Genomic DNA, 15959 nt, shown 5'->3' on the forward strand with positions numbered 1-15959 from the left:
CCTATCGAATACTAGGGGTGAGCTATAAGCCCTCTAGTTGCAATATGATCGTCGGGGTTGATGTTCCCATCCGTACTCATGGTGAGATGCAAGCCATAAGTATGAATGTGACATTAATAATCCCGTCACATGTGCATGAAAAAGTTATTATAAATAATTACTTGTGAGAGTCGTATTCTTGTAGAAATGCCATATTACCATCGTACGTGCTTGACATACATTTTTTGCCCTGCTTGTGCTGTTCTGGCAAGCACGGGTTTGACCTACTTGTGCTGTTCTAGCAAGTACGGTTTTGGTCTACTTTTGCTGTTCTGGCAAGTACGGCTTTTGGCCACTTGTGCTGTTCTGGCAAGTGAGTCTTATCTTAGTCTTTTCGCCACTTTCGTGCTGTTCTGGCGATTGGGGTACTTGGTCTCCTTAGTAGTCGAGTCTTGGGTGCGTGCTGTGCTGGCGCACGTCGAATCGGGGTGTACACCCGAGAATCTGCAGATTTAGACTAGGACCGTATTATTATCGTAGTCCTATCCGGGGAAATTATAGTCTAAGAGTGATAAATGTCTTGCATTATTTGGATGGTTACTTTGGTCATATCTCCTTGAAATACGTGCTCGTGGCTAAGTGGTCGCTTCTGTTTCCTTGTCTTTCATCTCCATTTATTTATTGTTGCTTATGCCTCACCTGTTTATTCCATCATTTCTTTATTCCTTGTTGGTTTAAACACGAATGATCCCATGTTTAGTTATGATTCGATTCACTCATGTCCTATCTAATATGATTGTTTTTTTATGTTCTTTGTTATGTTCGTTTCGACATATTGTGGCTGGGAGAACCTTGAGTTACTCCCCACTGACTGTGGCGTTCATGTTTACATGAATGACAGGTGGTGAAGATGCTTACATGGAGAAGACGTGTGGGCTAGCGAGAACTAAACCTTTGGGCCTTAGTTGCTAGTTTAGAAGCCCCTTATATGTTTATTCGTGGGATATCTTTTCCCCGTTTTCTAGACTTGGGTTGTAATAACCTAAATTTGTCCATTGTTGTATTTGTTTCTTTTCGTTAGTGGCACCCGCGTGCTATTCTTTAACTAGTAATTTTAAAAGTTTTTAAAACATCACAAATTTTCGCTTTAATTTATTAGTTATATTTTCCGCTTTATCGTGGGGTGTCACAGTTGGTATCAGAGCCTATGTTGCTCCCGACGCACACACGTGTACCTCAAATTTAAATTTGAACTTGACCTTGAATAATGAATGAGAGATGGGTAGACTTAAGGCCTAAGGTGGTAGTCTGTAGTGTGTTTGCTCTTTATTAGGTTCTAACATGTTTGTTGATTGCTTAATAATTGTTGTGCCTTGGATCAATGATCGTAAACCTACCAACGTGAAGATCAGGATTTGGTGCCTATTACCGAGGATTGAAGATTTGTTCAACCTTTGAAGAATGCTTATACTTCCTCGAAGATGTTTCTCATTCTTTGTGTACTTTGCCTTATTCCTTATCTCTTGTGCTTATCCTTCTTCTAAACTCTCTTCTATTTTACTTTTAAAACTGCTCTTGTACCCTTACTTGTGCTTTGTTCTTTACTTATCCTTCCTTAACGCCTTTTGATGGTACTCTCTTTGTTGAGGAATGTTGACCTTGGTCGGAAAATTTGACTTTTGAGGAGTTTGTTTGTGGTTGACCCATAACCCTAGTTTTGAGAGGATTTGATGTTGGATAGACTTAGGTAGTGTGATGAGACATACTTGATGGTTCATATACCTAGATCCTTGATAAAGTGAGTATATTTGATTGGTGGATTTTGTGTGTCAAGTGTGAGTTGCATTGGTTACTAAGGTTATAGAACTTGGCTTTGTTGTTTATGTTTGGGATGCTAGTGCTTAGTACTTTACCTAAGATGGATGAAATTGAATGGTGGATTTGAGGATATAGAATTGACTAAGTAGGTCGAGTTTTTGACTGGCTTCCATAATCACTTTGGACATGAAAGTTTGAAAATGTGTATAACCATATGAGAAAAGCTAATGGTGGGACTATTAGTTGGTCTAAGTGAGTGATATTGATTACTACTTGAGGTATGGTATGAGAGTGAGAGTAAGCTACATTGTTGGGAAGTCTTAGCGCTTGTTTTAGTAACTAGAAAGGATAATGGTATGGTTGACACCAATTGTTAGGTTAAAGAACATAGTTTCAATTTATGGTTTTAGGAACTTTGAGGTGGTAAAGCGTTGTTACAACTAAGACCTTGTTTCTTGGGAACTCGATGGTAAGTAAGTTCTACGATATCGGATTTGAATGGATATACCTTGGGATGTCGATGACCAAAATGGATTAGTGTTGTGATTTGATATTATTTGGCTCTTGAGAGTCCCTGAGTTGAAAGAAAACTTTGGGTTGGCATGTTACTACCTTGTTTTGAAATGAGAACCTTGTGGAATATCTGAGGAACCTTTTCTGGGAATTTAGAGCTTGGTATTGGGATTTTTGATTCATGGTTTTACTTTTCTGAGGAACCCATGGGTGACACTAGATGGATATGAATATAGCTTTGTTGGAAACTTTGATCTTGATCTTGTGGAAGCTGTTTATGGATGTTTGAGGATTTGGAGTGATGAGATCACACTTCTAGTGGAGTACCTTTTTTCGGGGATTAGCTTAGGATGAGGTAACATAAGTGATTTGAGGAAATCCTTGGGAGTGTTGTGATTATAAGTTTTGTGATTAGGAAGCTTTCGGAACCGTTTAGGATGTTGTTTGAGTTTTGAGTACCTGGCGTTTCCTTGTTGTCCAATCTCCCTTCTTCTTTGACCATAAGCGTTACCGTTCATACCTCCCTTCCTCGCTTCATCTTGCTCCTCCCTTAAGTTTGATGCTAGTGACCTATAAAAACTCTATCTTTGACATCCTTGTTGACCTTACCTTGACTTTGACCCCTGGGAAGTTCGCCATAGCTCTTTTTGATTAGTTAAGTTTGAATCCTCTTAGTATACTTCTATCTACGATATCTAAGTTACTTTATTTCTTTTGTACAACTTCTAAACTTTCAAACTACCAGTTGTGATTCGTTGTTAAAAGTTGATGTTACTTTTGTAAAACCTTACCTATTATAAAATTTTGAAAATGAAAATTTGATTTAGTTCCCTACTTGTTCTTTGAGTATAGACTTCCTTATCGTGATTTCGAGTTGCTAAACCTGTGATTTCTTTATATTTTAACCAATGCTTGTTAACTTTGATCTATTTATGATTTCTTTGTCAAAGTTTAAGATTACATTTTCAGAAACTTGACTCCTTTTTTAGTTTAAAAGTGAAACTTTCACTTCCATTTGGCTTTTGCAAGAGAAAATTTGAGTGGATTATCTTTTCTTTTGATTTTAACGTTGATCGGATGATAGAACTCGTTATTGGAGACGTTTGATAACTTGTTCTACGCTTGTCGGTGAATTGATTTTTGTTTTAAATTGTCTTTGACTTGGAAGGTTAGCGTTCTTTTGTGCACGACAAGGGCAATTTCGTTCCATGAATGAGACTTATACTTTTGAAAACTCTCCGTTAATGTTTTGAAAGTATTTTGGATTTTGATTTATGCAAATAATTTAAATTTTTGATCGGGTTCTGTCAAAAAATTTTATTTGAAACTTTTGAAAAAATTTTAATCCTTACGATAAATAACCTTTTAATGTTTTGGTTACCGACTTTAAAAGTTCAGTTTTATTTTATAACCTTTCTTTTCTACCTACAAGTTTCGAGGACGCAACTTTTTAAAAGATGGGGTGATTGTAACACCCGCGAATTTCCCATTTTGACATTTAAAATTTATTAAACAATTTAATCACTTTATTATATATTTTTGAATTATTCAATTTAATTAATTTTATGTCAAACACGATTTTTATAAACGTATTATATAAAAGCTCATTTTTATAAAAATACGTATTATTATTATTAAATTATATTTTTGAGGCATAATTTATATAAGAATATATGTATACGTATTTTTGGTCGGACAAAAAAATAGTGACAGTAATAATGTTAGTTTCCGTCTCAAGTTGAAATAAACTAGAGACGTTTTTCCGTCTAGCAATAGATCGTCACATTTTCATATGTAAGGTTATTCTTAATCTCGACCAATCAAAATTCAATAACACTCATACACCTACTCACTCACACCCCACATCTATATATTAGTATTATTATTATATATTATCATTATTATTATTATTATTATTATTATTATTATTATTATTATTATTATATATTATTATTAACATTATTATTGTGGTTGTGTGGCTGTGTGTTTTTGTCCCGTCCCCACTCCCCTTCTTCTTCTTCCTTTTTTTTTTGAAAGCACAGCAGCAGTAACACCAAAACAATGCGGAGCCCGTACACCATTAAATCGCCTCCTTCAAAACCAAGATCTCTCCCTTATTTCTCAACCAAACTCCATTATTTTTGCACCATTAGCCTCCCCTCCTCATTCTCCTTCTTCCTATATAAAAAAGAGCCAAGCTTTCATCTGTTCCATTTCGGCCATCTTTCAAGGACGCGGTTTCTAGGCTAATATCTTCCATTTTTGGGTTTAGAATCACCCTTGGACGGTTCCTTGGACGTTTAAGAGGTCATAAACAGGTAACGGTGATAGGTTACTCGACAAATGTCGAAATTCCGTCTTGTTATATCGTTTTACATGCCCTCATTTGTTAAAATTGGGTTCTTTGTGTCCTTTGTCACTTTTATATGTTAATTTCCGTGTTAAACCGTTGTTTGTAATGGCTGTTTTGGGACTGGTAATTCGGGTGGTGTGAGCGATATTGTGGTGGCTTGCTCATGATATGTTGCGTTAGTTTCTGTCTCAAAAGAACGGATATTTGTAGCTCCTTTCTCTGGTTTTTGGTTGAGTTTGGCGGTGGTAAATTGTGGTGGTCATTTACGTTTCGAGTCTTGCTTACTACTGTCTCAACCATACCTTCTAACTCTATTTTCATTCGAGTTGAACGGACTGCTAGTTCTGGGGTTAAAACCGAGACAGGGGAAGCGGTGAGCCCTGTTTTGGGACGGGTGAGTAGGAGTGGTTGTGGGCGGGTAGTTGGTGGCTGTCTAGGTGTGCGGAGGTGGCTACCTTGAGTCGTACTACCGTCGCAAATTCCCATCTCACATATGCTCACAACTTTGTTTCGTGTTTTACTTGTTTGGTAACTTCGGGCACGGGTTCGTAGTGACAGTGCTGGCCATGATGGGTGTTTGGCTGTGAGGACAGGGGGTGGACTAGGCTGTTGTTGGCGGGTTGTGGCTGGCCGTGGGGCATGGGTGTGGCCACGGCTTGGCTGCCTTGAGGTGGTCTCGGGTTGAGGCATGGACACACCAACCATATTTCCATTTCCCTTTTTATTTCCTTTTTAATGTTGATATGCCTTAAGTTATGTAGGCTTATTATGTTAACCCAATTGGATTGGCTATGCTTCAAGATTGGGCTTGCACACTTATTTTTGGGCTAGTTGGGTCACCTCTATGTTATGGGTGTTGGGAAATGTGTCCTCAACAATAGTGCGATCACATGATTTAAATATCATTATTAAATCTCATTACAAGAATACGGAAGGGATGATACATAATATATATATAGTCAACTGGTCCACACATATCGGTAATGATTGGCTGGCTAGAGTTTGACATTTCTGTCGTGCGACGGTGGTGATCGATTGATCCTCGAGGTCACACCTAAAGGACGATTCCCTTAATTGAAAAGGTTAATTAATTGTATACCGCGTCTGATTAATTAATTCCTTAAAATTGAACAAATTATTATAAAAGAGAGAATAATGACATCTTATTATAATGTGATTAAATGAGATTTCATTTAGTAATTTAAGAAGTTATATTACTAAAATTAATCGGTGTTTGCGAAACACGCGAGATGAGAATGATAAGTTAGTTATAATTACAAGATATTGTGAATTATACTAACTAGTAATTAAATGACCATTTTATGAGAAAGTAATTTTATATTACTAGTCAATTTGTTAAATATGATTTATTTAATTTATAAATGATATTTAATTTGTTAAATATGCATTTTAAATTAAAACAAGACATAAGACATGTCACATGTCACATGTCACATGACATACAATTGTACAATTGACAAAAATAAAATGGACTCAATATTACAAGGAAAACCGTTTTATATGTAGTGAGTGGGTGTTGATGGTTTTTGTTATTTAAATAATAAAATAAACATCATGATAACACCTACTACTAGCTAGCTTTTCTTGTGAAGAACAAAAGCAAATTGGGAAGAAAAATTTGTCTACTCTATGCCCTCCCAACCGGTTTTCCATACACACATTAGAGAGAAAATTTTCTCTAATTAATTCATTCTCACTTTTTATGAAAAACCTCCCTTCTCTCTCTTGTTCTTCACAAAACTCATTTTTGTGAATCTAATTTGTTTAAATCAAACACTAATAATACTAAAAGTAGTATATGAGTATTAGTAATAGATTTTAGAGAAAATTGTTGATTACAGCCTTTTAAAAATCACTTTTTGAAAATTACAGCCTTATAAATTTTTTTTTGAAAATTACATCCAAAATATTACTTTTCTTCTAAAATTGCACCAACTTGAGGTTTTTGGTGAATTTTGATGATGTTTTTATGATGTACCCTTTATTATTTGAGAGCCTACTTACCCAGATTTCTTACCTCTCCTTAACACAAACCAATTATTCACCCCAAACATCATAAAAACATCACTAAAATTCACCGGAAACCTCAAGTTAGTGCAATTTTAGAAGAAAAGTAATATTTTGGATGTAATTTTCAAAAAAAAATTTATAAGGCTGTAATTTTCAAAAAGTGATTTTTAAAAGGCTGTAATCAACAATTTTCTCTAGATTTTAAGGTAAACCACAATATAAACATCTAGTACATGTTAGTTTGTGGGATTAAGGGATAGTTTTGGGTGCAACTAATTGGAGGGCTTCTAATTTGAAGTCAAGTATGTTCATCCATTAATGGAAAGCTCAAGAACTAACAAGAAGGAGATCTTGTTGGTGCCCAATATGACCGAAATTATTATGGTGAGAAAATGTTTTCTTATCTTCTTTTATTAAAGTTTGCATGCATAAAATCCACATTTAATTTTATGACAAATTAATTTCGACATATATGAGTATGTTTGTATGTATAAAGATCTACATTTCCTTCAATCGGTATCAAGAGCCACGGTTGTTTGCATGCAAATCGGTTAAAAGTTTTTCCGAGTTACAAGAATAACAAATAAAACTTGTAAATTTTGTGTTATTATGATATATCACGAAATTAATCCATGCATGTTAAAATTTCTGGTCCTAAAATGTTTTAGGATATTTTGGTTAATTTTACGGATTTTTATTGTTCATATTTTACATTAATGGCATTTAAATGTGATTTTATGAGTAAAAATGTCATTTTTGGTCTAAAATTAGCTATACTTCGAATTTTAAGTTGATTTTTGGATATGTTGTCACATATATTATTTTGAGATAACCTGTAAATTTTCATAATTTTTGGACTTGTTATGCTCGAAAAATGAATTTTTCATTATTAAATTCGGATTTAGGTGAAAAATAGGTTAATATGAGTTAAATTTCGAATCTGGTCATAGAAAATTAATATGTTGTCACATGCAATTTTACAAGATGTATGTAAAATAATTGGCTATAAAGAAGTCTTTTTGCATGATTTATGGATTTTTGAAGAAAAATAGCATAAATAGTGACATTATTAGTGGAAAATTAATAAAACATAATCTATGACTTAGGAAAAACGTCTAATGTTGCATTTTATTATCTTTTTCAGATCTAAAATTGAAAAGTTAGTGAAAATAATTTTTCCATGTTTTTATGATTATTTTATTAAAATCGATAAACCGCAACATTGTTTTTCCGGAAAAATTTCGAAATTTTTAACCTAAGATTTTGAACATTATGAGTGTCATGGAAATTTTCCAGAATGTTCATGAGTTTAAATTTCAAATTTTGAATTTATTTGAAATTTTGTGATTTATTTGAAGTTTAATAGCTTATTTTTGTAATTTTAGTCCATTTATGAACAATTTTATAAGATATGGGTTAATTATGGTCAAATTATTAGTGAAGACTATATTTTGAGTCCTAAGAGGTTAGGGTAATTAACTTATGCATAAATATGAGTTTATGTATTTTTGTGATTATAAAATGTTGAAATCACGCAAATCCGTAAGAACCGAGTAATATACGATATTGGCTAATTAAAGGCGATTTAGCATAAAATTGAGCATGTTCATACATATTATAATGCTGCATTTTTCTTTATGATTGTCATAATTTTAATTTATGTAATTTTGAATTATGTAATTTTACTTAGTATGGCCTTAGATTTAATTGGTATTTCCCGAAATGTATAGGAATATCGATTCGGTTGTAATTTTATTGTGATCTCGTATCACCGTTTTGTAATTTAATAGATTTATTTTATTTTAGTTACAAATGTATAATAGGAAATTATGTAATTTATTATGTAATTTTATTCATTCCGGAGTTCCCAAAGACGGATTTCTTCAAGAATGGCGATACATAAAGACGGTGTTACCTCGAGATGCATGCCACAACCGAAGTTCAAGGGACCAATGAAGTTGGTTTCCGAATATGTAATAGTTAAATAGTTTTTCTATTTTAGGAAAGGCCATACTAGAATTTATTTATCTTTATGCTTGCATTTTATTTTATGTCACATGCATCGCTAAATCGCCATAACTTAAACATGCATTTTTATCTTATCGAGTTTATCGACCGTGTCAATTCAAATTATCGTAGTTCACCGCTTTAGTTCACTTAAAACGTGATAGATAATAAATTGACATGACCTCTCGCTAAAACAATTAATTGAGACATAGCCTTACCAAATAGTAGAAACCATGAAAACCTATTTCGCGAGGGAATGCACTCGGCTACCCCGGGGTACAAACCTTGTTACGTAGGGGAAGTGGGTGATGAATGTTAATCCACCGAATTCATGTTGATAAGGGATGTATCGGCTACCCCGTGCCCAAGTTGATGTGGGTTTGGACAATGGACACATTTATTCGAAATTTGGATTGAACTCAACAAAAGTAATTGATAAGGGTTGCATCGGCTACCCCGTGCCCTTGTTGATGTGTTTTGGGCTATAGATAAACATTAGTGTAATTTTATCGACCAAGAGTTCTAAAAGTAGAATCGATTAAAAGGTTAATCCACCGAGTTATATTAATGAAGGTTGCATCGGCTACCCCGTGCCTAAGTTGATATGAATTTGGGTCTTGGAATCATTTATCATAGTTGGGTAGAGGTCACTATGTAAATGCTATACTTGTTTTTCCAAGTATTAATAAAACGATGAATGTTAAGTTTTCCATTATTCCGTTATAATATTGTTCTATTTCTTTACCACAATTCATATACGATATCATTTCGATTTTGATTCAAATCTCCATTAAAACATCGTAACTAAAGACAAAATTTGAATTTTTTCTTCTAAAAACCTCGTTTTATCCATTGGAAGGATCTCTTGTAGAGAGTATAGATAAAAGTTATTCGTTATCAAACAGGTTTTTGATTCTTGACTAACACATCTACTTACAATGGATTGTTTTTCATATACTTAAATGAATTAAGTACCTTGAAAAGATAAAATTGTTTTGGTGATTAGATTTTCAGAATTCGTAATTGACCAAAATAACGCAACCACTTCGATGAAAGTTTTAAGACTAAAACAAACAAATGAAGAGTAATCTTCATGAAATTCAATTTTGCTTCTCAAAGCAAAGACTCATTGAAATAAGTGGGAGCATTCTCTTAAACCGTTAAGATGAGGACGAGGTTCAAGAAGTAAAGATTATAATGGAATTGATACAAGGTAATGTTAAAAGTAAAGTTGTTGAGAATGACGATACTAAACCTATCAATCCCGACCGATAAAGTTTCCGTTGTCTTAAATGTTAGACACGAGAAAGGAAACTACCCCAAATTATTGAAGAATCAACAAGTTAGTTGTGGGACATCTAATGGGACCTTCTTCTTTAAATGTTTATTTGATTAAACATAAATTTTGCTAGTACTACTTCGTCAATATTAGAAACCAATGGAGGTTTTCATCATTGTACTTGATACATAGGATGATTAGAATATGACGACTAGCAACAATAATGTCGAGAGATAGAGTAATTGTGTACTCAATCTAATTTTTGGATTTAAAGTTGTACTTAATTATGACTATTAAGTGCATAAACTCTAAATAAGAATATAAACTTGTTAAGATACAAAAGAGGTTTCACTTTTGTGACCCTTTACACCACGATTTGATATATGGCTAGCCCATTATCAAGGTGATTATATTCTAAACCAAACTAGAATGATATATCATGAAGATGATGCAAGACTCAAATTGGTAACCCAAGATTAAACCTTAAATTTTGGAATGATGAACGCAAAGAGTTATCAAGTACTCTTGAAACCATTAGATTGTTAATGGTATATGCGTATCTTGTATTCAAAGCAAGATGTCTCGTGCCTTTTGGTTGAAAAGGAGATCGAGGTTTTAAATCATTGATCCAAAATAGGTTGATCATTTTCTTTTACCAACGATTTAGGTTGACGCTAATGTGTTCACTTAATAAGGTAAATAGAGAAATCTTTGAAGAATTTCAAAGAATTCAAGGAATCACGATTTAAGTCGTGATGGGATTATCAAAGTGAAGACTTTGATATAAGCCAAAGGAAATGTGATATAGTATCACAAGTTAATCTCTCTTAGCACGCATTATGGAATAATGTGTGGTTAGCTAAGAAATCAAACGCTATTCGATATGGTTTGGATTTCAATCAAGTTACTTTGAGTTACTTGATCATTTTGGGGATTTTTTTGTCTAAATTATTTTTCCACTAAATCGAATCATATGAGATATGAAATGGTAAAGGTACCATGTTTGTAAGTTTTTCACAAGAAACAAATGCTCATTTTCCCTTTTCAATTATCACGAGTACGACGGGTTTTTGCGGCTCGTGAAGCTGTCTTTCTAAAATACAAGTTTATTTTTAGAAGACAGAGTGGGAGAAATTATTCAAGAGCCACAAAGAATGCCACAGAGAATGTTATGTCGCAAGAAACTGGTCTTTCTTGGCTACATGAGACGTTTTGTGTAAGACATTGTTTCTTCAAAAACCTAGGAGGTTAAATTCGTCACTTGCTAAAAATGATGAATTCATGCTACTTTTAAGAAAGTAAAGAGCTTATAACTTACAAAAGAAATTGTTTGATTCAAGTTAATTACTTCTAGAAAGTAATGAACGAATGACTTACATAAGAGTGTTTAAGTCACAACTCAATACAAGGCTTAAAGTCATGAGAATCCGAAATAAAAGGCTTGATTAGTGACAAAGGGTTTTGCACTAATAAAGAGATATTTCAAAGCAAGATTGGTTGCAAAGGGTTTTGCACTAATTGAAATGCTTAAGTCTATTTGGATCTTCTTAAGGATTGTGTTTCATTATGAGGTTATGAAATACGTAGCAAGTGAATCTAAAACCCGCTTCTTTAAAAGAAGGAATGTATTCAATACATGTCATGAGTTTTGTAGATTCTTGCAATCCTAAGATAATGTGGAACTTAAGAGAGGGTCTTAAGTAGGACATCAATGAGTTGGAATCAACATTTTGATCATGCGATAAAACATTTCTCGATAAGTCGAGAAGTTATGTTTATACATGGAGATTAGTGGGAGTTACGGAATTTTTAATTAGTCCGATATGTGGATGACATATTGATCATTGAGAATGATTTAAGACTTTTGGAGTATTATAATACATCTTGAATATCCGGATTTATGAAGATAAATCCACATGATATTAGCGTCGTTAAGAAGTCTTATGTTGATAAGATTCATGACTAGTTCAATTAAATTGAATATATTTGATTGATTTCATTTGCTTCTGCTGCCGAATCAATTAAAAAGAAATGATGTATAACACTTCATATGCTTTGAGTATGATGAACTGTTTTCAAAATCGAATTTAAGTAATCTTTACCAAGTAAGCTATAAAGATTACCCTTAAGTGCTTGCAGAAGCATTAAGGCTATAATGCAAAGTGTTTATGATGCAATTTTGTGTAAGGGTGTTACACAAGTGACAATTGACAATTGAGATTGCGCATGGTTTCGACAAAACCATAATCAAAACACATTAGGATGGTTAAGATACCATTGTGGCAATATTAATTAAGAAGTAGATTTTCTAGAATCGTTCTAGGCAATAAAGAACAATGAGAGATATTTATAACGGAAATTGAGTACACTTGCAATCATGGGATGTGCAAGAAGGAAGAGTCCCGCACATCGTGAAAAAAAGTGGGAGCTATTCTTAGGCTAGAGGGCCTATGTCTTGATTGGATCTCGACACGTACTCAGAAAGTTTTGTAATGCAAATGTATACATTACAAAGGAAAACGAGTATGTAGTGAGGTTAAGTAAGGTACAAGAAATTGATAAAACCTACTAACCAAAGCCTTCTCAAAGGCTAAACATGATGAGTCATGTCATTTCAATTGAATTGAAATGAACAACTATGTACAAGATCAAATTAGATTATAGAACATGAAATAGTAATCAGGCATTGACTATTCATATGTGATAATCGCATTTGTCGTTCGAGTTTTACTTTAAAACTCTTTTATTATACTTTGTTACATCCAAACGGGTTGTAGAGACAATTGAACCCCGTTAAAGTGAACACGGATTAGCATTGTATTCGCCCATAGTCACTTGTATGAGGTGACGTCTCGAAGTGACTAGAGTGTGATGCGATTGATGGCAAGTTCAAGTGCCATAGAGTCATGTGAGATGACTAGTCGATCACATAGGCAGATGTTAGGAACACTTTGTCGGGCAGTGACCGCTTATAGAGTTCGGCAAATTTATATAGCCTGGTCGTGGCGAGAGCTACTATAGTATTCTAATGAGTCGATTCTTTTGACTAAAGACTATTCACCTAAGATGACACAAACTTGATTAACTTTGATTTGTGTTACTACGACCTTCGTAAATGGGGTCAAATGGGCATATTTTGGGTTATGATGGTGTGGCTAGTCGAAGGGAATAAGTGCGATAGGAATTGTCCACCCCCTTGTCGGGGTTAAAACAATATCTCAGGGCCACTCGAGGAGTAATGAATCGGAAATACGTGGCCACGCTCGGAAGGTATCCGAGTGGATAAATCCGGTCAAACAGGTTATTCTCCGGATCGAGGAAACCACTCTCGATATGATCACTTGCAAGTACGACCGAAAGACACCTTGCATTGAGTGGGAGATAGTAATAGGACAAGAGAATTGGTGACGCACACTTGTCGAGGACAAGTGGGAGATTGTTGGGAAATGTGTCCTCAACAATAGTGCGATCACATGATTTAAATATCATTATTAAATCTCATTACAAGAATACGGAAGGGATGATACATAATATATATATAGTCAAATGGTCCACACATATCGGTAATGATTGGCTGGCTAGAGTTTGACATTACTGTCGTGCGACGGTGGTGATCGATTGATCCTTGAGGTCACACCTAAAGGACGATTCCCTTAATTGAAAAGGTTAATTAATTGTATACCGATCTGATTAATTAATTCCTTAAAATTGAACAAATTATTATAAAAGAGAGAATAATGACATCTTATTATAATGTGATTAAATGAGATTTCATTTAGTAATTTAAGAAGTTATATTACTAAAATTAATCGGTGTTTGCGAAACACGCGAGATGAGAATGATAAGTTAGTTATAATTACAAAATATTGTGAATTATACTAACTAGTAATTAAATGACCATTTTATGAGAAAGTAATTTTATATTACTAGTCAATTTGTTAAATATGATTTATTTAATTTATAAATGATATTTAATTTGTTAAATATGCATTTTAAATTAAAACAAGACATAAGACATGTCACATGTCACATGTCACATGACATACAATTGTACAATTGACAAAAATAAAATAGACTCAATATTAAAAGGAAAACCGTTTTATATGTAGTGAGTGGGTGTTGATGGTTTTTGTTATTTAAATAATAAAATAAACATCATGATAACACCTACTACTAGCTAGCTTTTCTTGTGAAGAACAAAAGCAAATTGGGAAGAAAAATTTGTCTACTCTATGCCCTCCCAACCGGTTTTCCATACACACATTAGAGAGAAAATTTTCTCTAATTAATTCATTCTCACTTTTTATGAAAAACCTCCCTTCTCTCTCTTGTTCTTCACAAAACTCATTTTTGTGAATCTAATTTGTTTAAATCAAACACTAATAATACTAAAAGTAGTATATGAGTATTAGTAATAGATTTTAAGGTAAACCACAATATAAACATCTAGTACATGTTAGTTTGTGGGATTAAGGGATAGTTTTGGGTGCAACTAATTGGAGGGCTTCTAATTTGAAGTCAAGTATGTTCATCCATTAATGGAAAGCTCAAGAACTAACAAGAAGGAGATCTTGTTGGTGCCCAATATGACCGAAATTATTATGGTGAGAAAATGTTTTCTTATCTTCTTTTATTAAAGTTTGCATGCATAAAATCCACATTTAATTTTATGACAAATTAATTTCGACATATATGAGTATGTTTGTATGTATAAAGATCTACATTTCCTTCAATGGGTACTAATGGTGCCAAGTTCGGTTTATTTGAAATAATTAATTTCTGTCTCATATTTTATATTACGATAATTCGTTAATATCGTTCTTTCACATATTAGTTTGTTGGGCCCATTTGATTTTAATAAATAGGCTAGCTATAATTGATAAATTGGGCTAGTCATGTTTATAAATCGGTTTGGCGCTAGTATGGTTTATTTAAAATATGATTAAATATCCGTCTCGTATTTTATATAACGTAATTCATTAACTACCTTTCTTTTATATATTTATTCAACTGGTCTCATTTGGTCTTGTTTGTTGGGCTCACCTTGATTCTTTTGTTGGACTTGTTGTGTTGGACTATTTGGTTTTCACATGCTTCTTATGTCGGGCTTAACATATTCATTGGTTTGGGCTTGTTATGTCACTTTTGTTGGGCTTCACATGGTTTATTTGTTGGGTCTCATATGTTCTATGTATTGGACATGTCATGTTTTTTTTAGTTGGATTCACTATAATACATTTATGAAATATCTATTTATAAATGGTTACTTGCGGTGAGTCGTGTTCTTAATAATGTCTGGTATTGTTCGGTTGTGAGAGTCTTGGTCCTATCGAATACTAGGGGTGAGCTATAAGCCCTCTAGTTGCGATATGATCGCCGGGGTTGATGTTCCCATCCGTACTCATGGTGAGATGCAAGCCATAAGTATGAATGTGACATTAATAATCCCGTCACATGTGCATGAAAAGGTTATTATAAATAATTACTTGTGAGAGTCGTATTCTTGTAGAAATGCCATATTACCATCGTACGTGCTTGACATACATTTTTGGCCCTGCTTGTGCTGTTCTGGCAAGCACGGGTTTGACCTACTTGTGCTGTTCTGACAATTACGGTTTTGGTCTACTTGTGCTGTTCTGGCAAGTACGACTTTTGGCCACTTGTGCTGTTCTGGCAAGTGAGTCTTATCTTAGTCTTTTCGCCACTTTCGTGTTGTTCTGGCGATTGGGGTACTCGGTCTCCTTAGTAGTCGAGTCTTGGGTGCGTCTTTGTCTTTGGCGCATGTCGAATCGGGATGTACACCCGAGAATCTGCAGATTTAGACTAGGACCGTATTATTATCGTAGTCCTACCCGGGGAAATTATAGTCAAAGAGTGATAAATGTCTTGCATTATTTGGATGGTTACTTTGGTCATATCTCCTTGAAATACGTGCTCGTGGCTAAGTGGTCGCGTCTGTTTCCTTGTCTTTCATCTCCA

The sequence above is a fragment of the Silene latifolia genome, chromosome X, assembly GCF_048544455.1.
Source record: "Silene latifolia isolate original U9 population chromosome X, ASM4854445v1, whole genome shotgun sequence".
NCBI lineage: Eukaryota > Viridiplantae > Streptophyta > Magnoliopsida > Caryophyllales > Caryophyllaceae > Silene > Silene latifolia.